The sequence below is a fragment of the Hermetia illucens genome, chromosome 2 (genome assembly GCF_905115235.1).
Source record: "Hermetia illucens chromosome 2, iHerIll2.2.curated.20191125, whole genome shotgun sequence".
Taxonomy (NCBI): Eukaryota; Metazoa; Arthropoda; class Insecta; order Diptera; family Stratiomyidae; genus Hermetia; species Hermetia illucens.
In genome coordinates, this window is record NC_051850.1 from 151,465,273 (window position 1) to 151,477,487 (window position 12,215).

Genomic DNA, 12,215 nt, shown 5'->3' on the forward strand with positions numbered 1-12,215 from the left:
CAGCAACAACAACAAACAAATCAGCCAAGTACATTTAAAATCTAGAAAAAACCATCATTTTCAAACTTACTACATATTCACCTGCGGTCTAATATTCACACGCTCCCAAATATGCCAACCTGATAAGCAATTCCCCATCACCCAAGCAATACGCACATGACATCCAACAACAACAAAAACGCACGCCGCCCCGCCCCGCCCCGCCCCGCCCCGGCCCGGAACGAGGATCCCCGAACCCCCGCGGACGGCGCCCAACGAACTACGCTTCCCTAAAAGTCGCCCCCGGCACGCGCCAAACCGGCCGCCCCTAACCACAACATTTTCATATGAAACTGGATTCGAACATACATGCCGTCTCAAAACCGCAAGATTTTTATATGAAAGTGGATTAGAACATACATATTTATACTACTGTAGGGAGTTCAAAACAACGGTCAACGAACCGACCAATACCTAAACAAAACCCGCCCCGGCCCGGAACGAGGATCCCCGAACCCCCGCGGACGGCGCCCAACGAACTACGCTTCCCTAAAAGTCGCCCCCGGCACGCGCCAAACCGGCCGCCCCTAACCACAACATTTTCATATGAAACTGGATTCGAACATACATGCCGTCTCAAAACCGCAAGATTTTTATATGAAAGTGGATTAGAACATACATATTTATACTACTGTAGGGAGTTCAAAACAACGGTCAACGAACCGACCAATACCTAAACAAAACCCGCCCCGGCCCGGAACGAGGATCCCCGAACCCCCGCGGACGGCGCCCAACGAACTACGCTTCCCTAAAAGTCGCCCCCGGCACGCGCCAAACCGGCCGCCCCTAACCACAACATTTTCATATGAAACTGGATTCGAACATACATGCCGTCTCAAAACCGCAAGATTTTTATATGAAAGTGGATTAGAACATACATATTTATACTACTGTAGGGAGTTCAAAACAACGGTCAACGAACCGACCAATACCTAAACAAAACCCGCCCCGGCCCGGAACGAGGATCCCCGAACCCCCGCGGACGGCGCCCAACGAACTACGCTTCCCTAAAAGTCGCCCCCGGCACGCGCCAAACCGGCCGCCCCTAACCACAACATTTTCATATGAAACTGGATTCGAACATACATGCCGTCTCAAAACCGCAAGATTTTTATATGAAAGTGGATTAGAACATACATATTTATACTACTGTAGGGAGTTCAAAACAACGGTCAACGAACCGACCAATACCTAAACAAAACCCGCCCCGGCCCGGAACGAGGATCCCCGAACCCCCGCGGACGGCGCCCAACGAACTACGCTTCCCTAAAAGTCGCCCCCGGCACGCGCCAAACCGGCCGCCCCTAACCACAACATTTTCATATGAAACTGGATTCGAACATACATGCCGTCTCAAAACCGCAAGATTTTTATATGAAAGTGGATTAGAACATACATATTTATACTACTCCCCCCCCCCCCCCGCCCGGATGTTCTATGAACAAGTCAGCAAATCGATTTTCATTCTGTTGAAAGAAAAGAGAAAATATGATTTCCGACCGTATGGGCATATTGAGAGTCGTAAAATTTATCGACTTAACAATCATAAGTTGACTGGAGCTAATTGAATTACCGCTGAATCGGTTAAAGGTAAAGACGACCTCTAAGCTGTTCATCAATTTGTGATTGAAGTTTGGTGCAACGAATCAATACCTGATGTTGGGCTGCCTTTGCAAAACGAAACAATTGGTCGAGAGTCCACACGAGTTTTCCCTTTCTGCACACATGGTATACCATCTCACCCGCCTGTGTCCTTGTTGGGTTCTCCCGACGGTACCACTACCTTTCTGCCCCTAACGACGTAATCGGAGGAAGCCACAATTCGTATACTGTCACTGTAACGGTTCAACCGAACTGATTGCCCAATTTAGCTACCAGACCATTTTAGTATCATTTATCATTTTATTTTTTCAATTTCCAAACAATTGTAGTATTTTTACTACTACTTCTACTACTCAGGTTAGTAATATTTTTACTTTTCTTTCGTTATATTTCGCCGCTTTTTTTAATTTTTACTATTTTTGTTGTTCAACAGTTTAAGTCTAAATAGTCGATCATTATTAAATGATTTCAGCTTAGTTTAATCATTTAATTTTATGATCCCTCCCTCCTTATTCCCCGTGGAACTCACATAGTTTAAATACAACAAACAGTCAGCAACTTAAAAGATCGGAAGAGGATCCTATAGGACGCGCCATGCTGTCATATGAGGTAAAAGAGACGTCAGTTGCGAATACTCCCTACTGAGACTCCATGTTTCACAAAGGAGGAGGCAACACAGAACTTTGAGCAACTTCTCCGGCGAAAAATGAATTTTCTCGGCTCATGGTCTATTTCATACTACAGACATTATTTTGAAAGGTAACTTTCAATTGGTCCCAGTTACATAGATAGCTAACATAGGCAAATAGCGTTGAAGCCAGCCCCAGTTTGTCTAGTATTTTTAACCTCCAGTTTGCGCGACCACGGTGAACCGAATTCCAAACAAGATCCATGATCATTATTATACATACATCGCAAATTAGGTTTACTGAAACTCCTATTGCAGTTTGTTTTCCCAGTCACTTTTACGATTTATTGGCCTTAAATATCTTGAGGAGATTCCATTTGTATTTTCTGTGTCACTTCCCTGCTTATCGTCTTTTTCTCCTTCAGTACATTAATATAGGGGAATTATCAAGCCCGAAAAGCCATGATCATCTATCTTCTTGCTAAATGAGAGAGGTGCTACTTCTTTTTATTCTTAGTATGGTATTATTTTCCAAAATGTTCTCCCAATTCAGCGCTGTTATGGGTAATCTTGGGTCTCTGGCTACTATAAAATTTAAGCCTTTCGTATAGGGAACACTATGCTCGTATACATGCGCACTGTCGAAATCAATCAGGAGCAAGAAACTTTTTGGTAGAGCCTTTTTAAGGTTTTGTATGAAACAAAACCTTATTAGAATCGATTTAATGTCTGTCTGCCACACTCGGTTTATTCAGAAGCGGCTGAGGCTATTGTTACGAAATTTAGTGACGATATGTGGTCTGTGAATCCCTTCACATATAGCATATAATGGCGCCATTTTCTATTGGGATGGGGTGCTCCCCATACATGCGAAAGGGGGGTGTGCATTTTTTCACAGAATATGATCATACGGTATATCAAATGAAAGGCCTAAATTAGTACTTTTCGAAACTGGGTTCATTTCTTATATTGAGTGAAACAATAGGAAGTAAAGGCTGAAAGTGTATGCCCCCAATAATATAACACGTTTAGTTCTCGGAGCGTTTCTAGCCGAAAAATCTGAAAAAATTCACAATCTAGGCCTCAAAATACATTTTATTCCAATATACTTTCAAATCTTACTACTTAATAATAAAATATTATTATATTTTAGAAATTTACCCAAATGCCCTCTTAAGTCCATCCTAGTACAAAATATCATTACAAGTAATAATATAATACACAAATTTGACAAGTTTAGAGAAAACCCAACTATTATTAACAAAGTATTGAAGGCCAAAATTTTGCATTTCACGTGAATTTACCGTAATCTACGACATGCACGACGTCATCATCATATGAAGTGAATTTTTATGAACGGGGGAGTTGGATATATCAAGGAATGTTTTGAATTTTTAACTGTTGGCGAATGGAAAAACGTACATAGGAAATTTCTCAGACAGGATGAACATAAAACCTTTATACCCGAAGCGTACACCTTCTTCTTGTTTGTTTCACTGACCTGATTCTTTCTGATCCCTATTAAGATTCATCTAGAGGTCAGTTCAGAAAACTTTGCTTCCCCAATCGAGGATTTTGTAAACTGCATCATTATATGTTTACATTTATACACTTTTGCATTATTTTCCCGCAGTCAATAAGCACCTACAAGTCGAATAAGAAATTTACAACAAGCGGAGACTAATTCCAAATATGTCGTTTAGAAGAGATACACCGATCTAATAATAGAAGCATTCAGAAAACCTGATTTAAATAAAATTTACATATTTACGTACAAATGCTATACAATGACCACTGGTTAAATATATCTGGGGATTTTTCACCTCTCTGCCGAGCTTTATTATGGTTCCACCTGTTTGACTACTTTATATTTGTCAGATATCCTTCTTCCTCATATATTTGCAACTAAATCGTCAAACTTTCCCAAAAATTGGGTTTTCCTTCAAGTCCGTGATTTTGTAGTATAATTTTTTCCCGATTTTTTACTGAGTAAAGTTTTTATACACTTGCGGACATAAAAAATACCCATGCTGCATAATTTTAACAACTTGTGTTTACTAAATAGATCCCAAGATATGAGAATTATAAATTTTTTTAATTGACTTTAATTATCTAAGCTGAATATTGAAGGATATCAAATCGAATTTATTTTTCTAGAGTTACTTATTTGAAGCGTAAGGCGAACCACGAAAGATAAAGTGTTATGCATGAGTTTTTACCTTAGAACTGAGTTGGTTTTATCGTGAACCTTAATGCAAGTCTAATATATGGAGTAACCCAAATGGTCCATGCAAGATGATATAAAAATAATTAACACATTAAATCCTAGTATTTTTTCCTGTTCCTAATAAGATTAGCAACAACTTCTACATTGTCTCCCTCGTCATCTTTTTTAAATACACCACCACATCCAGATTTGCACCTATTTTAGTGTTTCCTTCTGTTATTGACAACTGAGCGTGGTTATAAAAATATTATAACTCCTCTTTGTTAGTATAAACATTTGTATCTTTCCTAATTATTGCAATGAAACATATTTTAATTAACTAATTTATTTTTTTTCCAGGTAATGCAAAAATACAATTTTTTGAGGAGATATCAGATTACATGTTAGCACTCCGAAGAGGTACTTAGATATCTGTGTATAATGATAATCACCATTAAGGATAGGATATAACAACAAAAGCGTTCTTGTAATTAAATAATTGATAAATTAGAAAAATTCCGTGTTATATTGTATTGATTATTTTACTTTCATTTTTTCCTTGTATGTCAGTCACATTAACCCCCCCCCCCCTCTTCCAGAACCACCGTGCTTATACCCACCCCCGCTGTTCTATACAGCATGTTTCTAGGACGGCTCATTCATCGGGTGACATCGGGTAGTAGATTTCATTTTACGGTGAAGCTAACACGTAACAGCTAAAGTGTGACTTATGCAGTTCCATTTGCGTCTTCTAATCATGGTGTTTAGCGGCACCTGGACTAAATAAGAACATCGTTTTTTAACTCGCCTGCGGCAGGCCAGGGTACCTCAACGTTGACAAATGTCAAAATGGGGTTTGAGCTTTCGAGAACATTGGTGATTCATATTCATGTATTATTCGCCGGGTGATGGTCTGAAGGTGCTAGTATTTTCGGATTTTATGCAAAAGAGTGAAGGTGAATTTGTCGCTGATAAGGCATTGGATAATATCGACTTTTGTACCACCCTTAACAGAAACAATTCTACTAAGATAGTTAGGAAGGGTACGATGATCCATCAAATCAAGAGCCTTGGTTTTGTTGGGGATTATCTTCCTATTCATGACTCGCTGAGGAGCTCGATAAAAGATGGCATCACCCATTGAACCAATCGGCAATCATAGAAGGATCGAGATCAGAAACCAGCCTGTTCTTTGTCGATTTAGCTTTCAAAGTGTTTTCTGATAAGTGCTAAGATTGTTTTAGCTATTATATTTGCGGCGGCAGCAATCAGCCAAATGCACATCCAATTGCACACACAAGACAGGTGCCATTTCTCGGAAACCTCCGGTTCCAAGGATTAATTCCACAAAAATTGCAATGTTGCGGTGAACAGGTCTGCTGGAAGGTCCCTTCCGGTGACTTTACTACGTTAAACCACTTTCGTTATACAATTAATTCCACTTTTATTTCGAGAAGAATCTCCTGTTTGCACAACAGAAGTAGAACTTTAATCGATGTTGTACGGTTAAGAGCTGTTGTAAAATGCTACTTGTACCGCTTCACCTGGTTATGGATGAGACCTTTTTGAGCGAAGCATCGAAAGATGTATGTTTCTAAAAACATTCTTTTTATTGGCAACTTCTGCTGTTGATTAGCACAATAATAAGAAAATTCAAAATATCATGGCACACGCTATGGAGCAGCTCTCCAGATTAACCGTGATACCAGTGCAGCACAACATTAGCTTTTAGTTTTCATATAGTCGAATAATAATGGGAAAAGGAGAAAGGACCGTTTGAGTTAAAGAGATCTGATTTCTACCGTTACAAATAGATACAGACGCAATACGGACGCAAATGCAAGCTATTATCCTCTGCTTTAGGTTTCCTTTTAAGATTTTGTCTATAACAAAACTCGTTCAATGTCTGTCTGTCCGTTTATCTGTTTATCTGTCATACCCTATTTACCCGGAAACGATTGAACTTATTGTTATCAAATGAAAGGACCAAATAAGAACTTCTCAAAATTGGTCTAACTTTTCATATCAACTAGAATCAACTAGAAAAACGTTGATAGCTTAGAGATGTCTTTCAATACATACAAACCGCTTCGGTCACGGTGCTCCCAGAGCAGAGGTGAAACAGCACCTGGCAAGTTCCCTTTGCCCTGGTACCAAATCGTGAATCCGTCTTCAGTTTTTATTTGGATAAACTTATTTTTTTATTCAAAATTTAACTACTGCAGCAAAATTATGGATTTTTCCATTAATATTCAATATTATGAAGTTATCCGTCTTGCCCTACTCTTTATCATAAACATCTCTGCTTGACAATGTGCCCCTTGCATCAAATACTAAAAATTCAGAGTGAGATGTTTCGCAATTAATCGAGAACATGTAAAAACGAGGCCCGTTTTCTGTATAACTTTCGATTGGAAAGTTGAATAAAAGCCAACGTTTCTGTACGACAATGAACGTGAAAGTTAGCATTTTATTCTTTTTACTTAGGCGGAGGGTTAAGCAGTAAGTACTTCTTTAAATCACTCAGTTAAAATAGTAACTTCTTACTAAAAAGCAAAGAAACTCATTCAAAAATTTACTCCATTGAGGATAGCAGTGAGATGAATATAATATACTCCCCAAGTCAGAGTAACTGACTCGTCTTGTATAGAATATGCATGTTTTCGTCATCGAGTATCTGCCGTGCTGGAAGATATCTTCGGGGTATTATCTGTCTATTATAATGATGCAACCAGAATACATGCCCCATCCTTTGCCTTTACATACCATCTTCGTAACTTACTTATTTTGGTCATGTAGGCTACCTGCCTATTGCCTTCCCCCCAAAATTCAGAGCGCATATGTAGATGGTTATTGTGGTTAGAATTTTCATTAACGTACCGAAACCTATCGCAAATCAATGTATTAAGGAATTCATTCAAAAGATATTTCGTTCAACCTCCTCCTGTAAGTATTTATTTCATTAGTTAATTTTTTTTCGATTGATCCGGGCTTGCTAGCTACTTTGAACCTATGTACTTGCTACTGTATCAGTTGTGTTTAAACTCACTCACTTACTGCTGTCATATGTAAGCACCTCCTTGAGTTCACTCAGCGTGGTGCTGGCAGAAACTTAGTAACGGGTTGCTTTATTTCTGTCAAGCTCTCTTCCCTCCAGCGCCAATATGACTTCGAACCGATTTGTCCCCTTCACTTCTCTTAACACTCATTTCCCCAGCCCCAATTTGAGTTCCAATTGGTATCTTCTTTCAGAATCCCATCATTTTGTCTACGCCTTATACTTGGCATTTTGACAACAAATTAAAATTGAAGCAACTTTTGGCGTTCCGAAAGGTTCTCCATTTTTTATTCTTTTTATTTTCAACTAGCTTGTATGTGTCTCTACAATTAGGTATTACTTGTATTATCCTTCCCACTGCCACCTCTTTTGTAGCTGACTCCACCGAGTCCTATTATATCTCTTATGGTTTAGCACCCGCTTTTATTGGTGTTAATGAATCTTCTGAATTTGCAAACGTGAATTTTACGACCGAAATGAAGATATTCCCGATCAATATTGTATTGCGCAAATAGTAGTATATGGCCATTGCTCCACCAGAATTTCGAGAAAAGGAGCTTAATTTGTGTTATCTCTAGTTTAGAGGAGGTTGGTATTTACGTTGGTGTGTCTAGGTGCTAGGAAAATGGCCACAAAGATGGAGAATCTTTTGGAAAACTTTAAACACCTGTAATATTTGACCTCTAGTGCAGGCGCTGCAATGTGTGAACCGCTTAGTGGGTGGGTCACCAATTATTAATTAAACAATTTTAATTTATTTATTTTCATTTAAATCAATTCAATTTAATTCTAAGTCTAGAGAAATTGCGTAACAAAAAGACAGTTCCTTGTTTTATAATTAAGATACACTGTTAGAGTTTTTTGTTTTAATATTAATAATAACGACCAACACGGCCGGCAGCTGGCTGTAGACCGATTCGAGCCGGGTTCCTACCCCGAACTGCTGGCTGTTATCCTGCTACCGACAAGCCGGATGAGTTTGGAGTTGCTCAGTCGTGGTAAATTGTGCTGCGCTACTTTGGTGTGGAGGTCGGGTGAATCTCCCCTAAGCGGCCCACACATTGCAGTGCCTACATGAAAGTGATACTTCGACATTCAAATATTTTTTTAGACAAGACAAACCTGGGGCGGCAAACTTCCGGTTTTCAACTTGTTTCTAAGTAGGCATATTTTCGCTCATATGGATTTCTTGAAATAGCCACAGTTTACTGATTCACGGGTTGACATTCGTGGACCAAAAAAATAATGAGTAAGTTGCTCCTCATTTGGTCCGATCCGACATTAAGTGGATGAGGACTATGGACTCCATAATAAAAAAGGTGTTCAGCTCAGGCCAAGTTTTGGCCCAAAGTATGGGCAGATTTACGCTCAATATAACTCGCATACATGTCGTGTTCTGCGAATTATATAAAGGAGCATTTAACATCTGCGGGCCGCTTCGTTCACACTGTTTTTTGGACTCTTTTAACTGAGAAACTCGGGCATTAAAATAACACGTGCTCTGCGTTGTCTGCGATGTCCGGGCACACACATCATAGAGGTATGCTCGATAACTTCCGTGTCCGCTCAAAAGTTGCTTTAGGTTGAAACCCACTTCGCCGTGGCTCGGTTAAACAGCTTCGATTATAAAGACGTTGTCCTTCTATCGCCGGAATGCCAATTGGGATCATCCCTGCTATCACGCAGGCCGTAGGATATTGTTAGATAGGCGCAACATGTTTGCACTGCAGTTATGCGATATGCAATTCCAATTTTTCTTCTATTTACTTCCTTTTCGACGGCTCGGCCTTGGGCCACCTACATTCGGTAACATTCTCGCCAGCAGAATTCCGGCGTTATATGCCCTAGTTGCTGCACTCTACTCATGCAAATTGAAACGTAGTCTCTTCTCAATCATTATGTATTGTCGATGTCCCTAATTTGATCTTCATAAACGTACGTTTCCTTTGCGTAGTGATAAGTAACACTTTTGCCTTATGTTTTGCAAGCGATGAGTCTGCATTCTCCAGCCAAGACTTAATGTCGTAAACTGTTTCATTGGTGTAAATCTCAATTTCTTCGTGGAGGCGTCTAACAACCGTCAGCCCAATGTCGTCTGCAAAGCCGATAGTAACCACGCCGGTAGGGAGTTCTAACGTCAGCACTCCGTTATACAAAATTTTTCACAAGGGTGGTCCTAGGATGGACCCTTGTGGAATTCCGCATGTTGTTTGGTAAAATTAAACTCCTTTATCTAAATCAATTAAATAGACGCCAATAATTCGCACCAGGTACCTCGGCCCTCCAAATTTAATTAGGGCCACTAGTATTTTGCTCCATCTGGCGGAATTGAAGGCATTCTTTAAGTCAAGTGTTATCACTGCACAGCATTTGTCCTCTTCGAGGGCGGCTTTAGCTATATTAGCCACTAGGTTAACCGCATCGATCGTAGATATTTTTTTTTCGAAATCCAAAGTGGTTTTTAAAGAGACTGCCTTCGGCAATCGGATGTAAACTTTTGAAGATTATTCGTTCAAATAATTTGCCAGTATTATTTAGAAGGCATATAGGTCTGTATGATGATGGTTCACCCAGAGGTTTGCCTGGCTTGGGTATGAGAATCACCCCTCTCCCCTCTGTGGGCAATGCTCCCTCCTCACGAGGTATGGTAAATACCTCGGTAATCATATTTGGCATCATATTCACTGCTGCCTTAAGGACTTTTTGGGGATACTATCCAAGCCAGGAGTCTTTGAAAGTTTCCTCTTGAAACCTGATACAGCTGTCTTCCGGAAACAATTTATTTTAGTAAGTTGCTTGATTTCGAAAATTATGGCCTGATGAGGAAGGGGGCTCCACATACATGTGAAAGGAGGGTGCACATTTTTTTTTTCACAGAATATGGTCATGGCAGGTATCAAATGAAAGGGTTCAATTACTACTTTCCGAAACTAATACACACTAACTAACCCGCCTTTACGTGTATCCTAGACGTTCATCATAAGTTAAAATGCGATACACAATTTTGAAAAATTCGAAAAAAATCCAACCATTATTAACAAAGTTATTGAAGGTCAGAGTTATGTATTTCACGTGAATTTGTCCCAATCTAAGGCGTGGATAACGTAATGATCCTTTATATGATGAGTTTTGACCATCATTGGGATAACAGGGAGTAGAAAGGAAAAAAAGGATGGAAAAGGGCCAAGAACGTATACTTTTTCTGTATGAGTTCAAACTCGGTCATAAAGCGGCGGAAGCGACCAAGAACATTAACAACGCATTTCGAGCTGATACGGAAACCGAACGAACTACACGGCGGTGGTTCGAAAAATTCCGGTCAGACGACGTAAACCTTCAAAGTGAGCTACGTGGACATCGAGGACCATCAATTAACAACGACGAGCTGCGTCAGTCTGTGAGGGACATTGCAAAGAAACTGGGCGTACACTATTCGGCAGTTTTCCGGCACTTGCAACAACTTGGAAAGGTGAAAGCTCGACAAATGAGTTTCACATGCCCTTACGGAGCAAAACATGGCGCTTCGAATGGAAATTTGCAGTTCTCTACTCACCCGCAACAGAACCGATCCCTTTTTGCACAGAATAGTGACATGTGATAAAAGGTGGATATTATATGACAATCGTCGCCAATCAGCACAATGGCTAGATGCTGATGAGCCACTGAAGCATATGCCTCCTTCCGATCAATGCAAAAACGTCATCATACGAGCTCTCTAAAAAAACGACCTATCTGAATCCACTCTACAGAATAAATTCATTTCAATCAAATTTTAAAAATTAAAAGATAATAAACGAAAAGAAATATTTTTTTCTACAAAACAACAAAATCGTGCGTTACCATGGTGGTCACCATGACATCGTAACATCAAGCAATAAAATGGTCATTATGGCCCAATTAATTTTTATTCTAAAAATAAACAAAAACTCAGAGTGATCACTATAAGTTAATATTTCCATAATCTTTACTCTTTGAAATGGTCCAACCGACTCAGCATCTAAAATTGTCGAATAGAAGCATTGACCCACCAAAACTTTTTTCCCGTTCCACAAAAATTGGCCACCCGTTTACATTTTTCGGGAGAATCGCGAAAGATAATATTATAACTTTTAAATACTCTGACTTATTCACACAATCTATTCTCTCCCAGTTAACTGCATCTGATACGGGAACTGCTGGTTACATGTCATAATTTTCAATTTAACGGACCACGATCAAGGTGTTCTATTCCAGTTGGTGCATTTATATCTTTTTAAGGTTAGTCACGTAACTCAATTATAACTGCATCTGCTGAAGCGATTAAAATCCCAAACCAAAAGAAACAAAGGTCTTTAGCTGAATAGGATGGGAATGTACCTTAATAGCAGAACATCTATTCAGCTAAAAACGCCATAAATTGTAGTTAAGATGTGCATATCAATTAGAATACAAACTTCTCTTCAGAAAAGTGTGCAATATTCACCTTTTTTAAAGCCAAGCACTCCAGAAAAAAGCATAACCCATAAAAGTCCCCAATATATTTATGCATGAAGTGAATGTGAATCTGATGAGGAGGAATTTTGCACAAAAAGCGGTCAAATCCCGAATTCACCAGGATGACGTCTTTTTAATTAATTTAATTGGATCTTAAGATAAAACTATAATATGGACTAAGCGAAGATAATTTTTTACTTTCAAAATAG

The 12,215-nt window shown here is 39.4% G+C and overlaps 1 protein-coding gene across 1 annotated transcript in view; it reads left to right on the top strand.

Moving 5' to 3' along the window:
• Positions 1-12,215, top strand: part of LOC119647937 — a 504,053-nt gene that overhangs the window by 138,678 nt on the left and 353,160 nt on the right. The window lies entirely within an intron of this gene.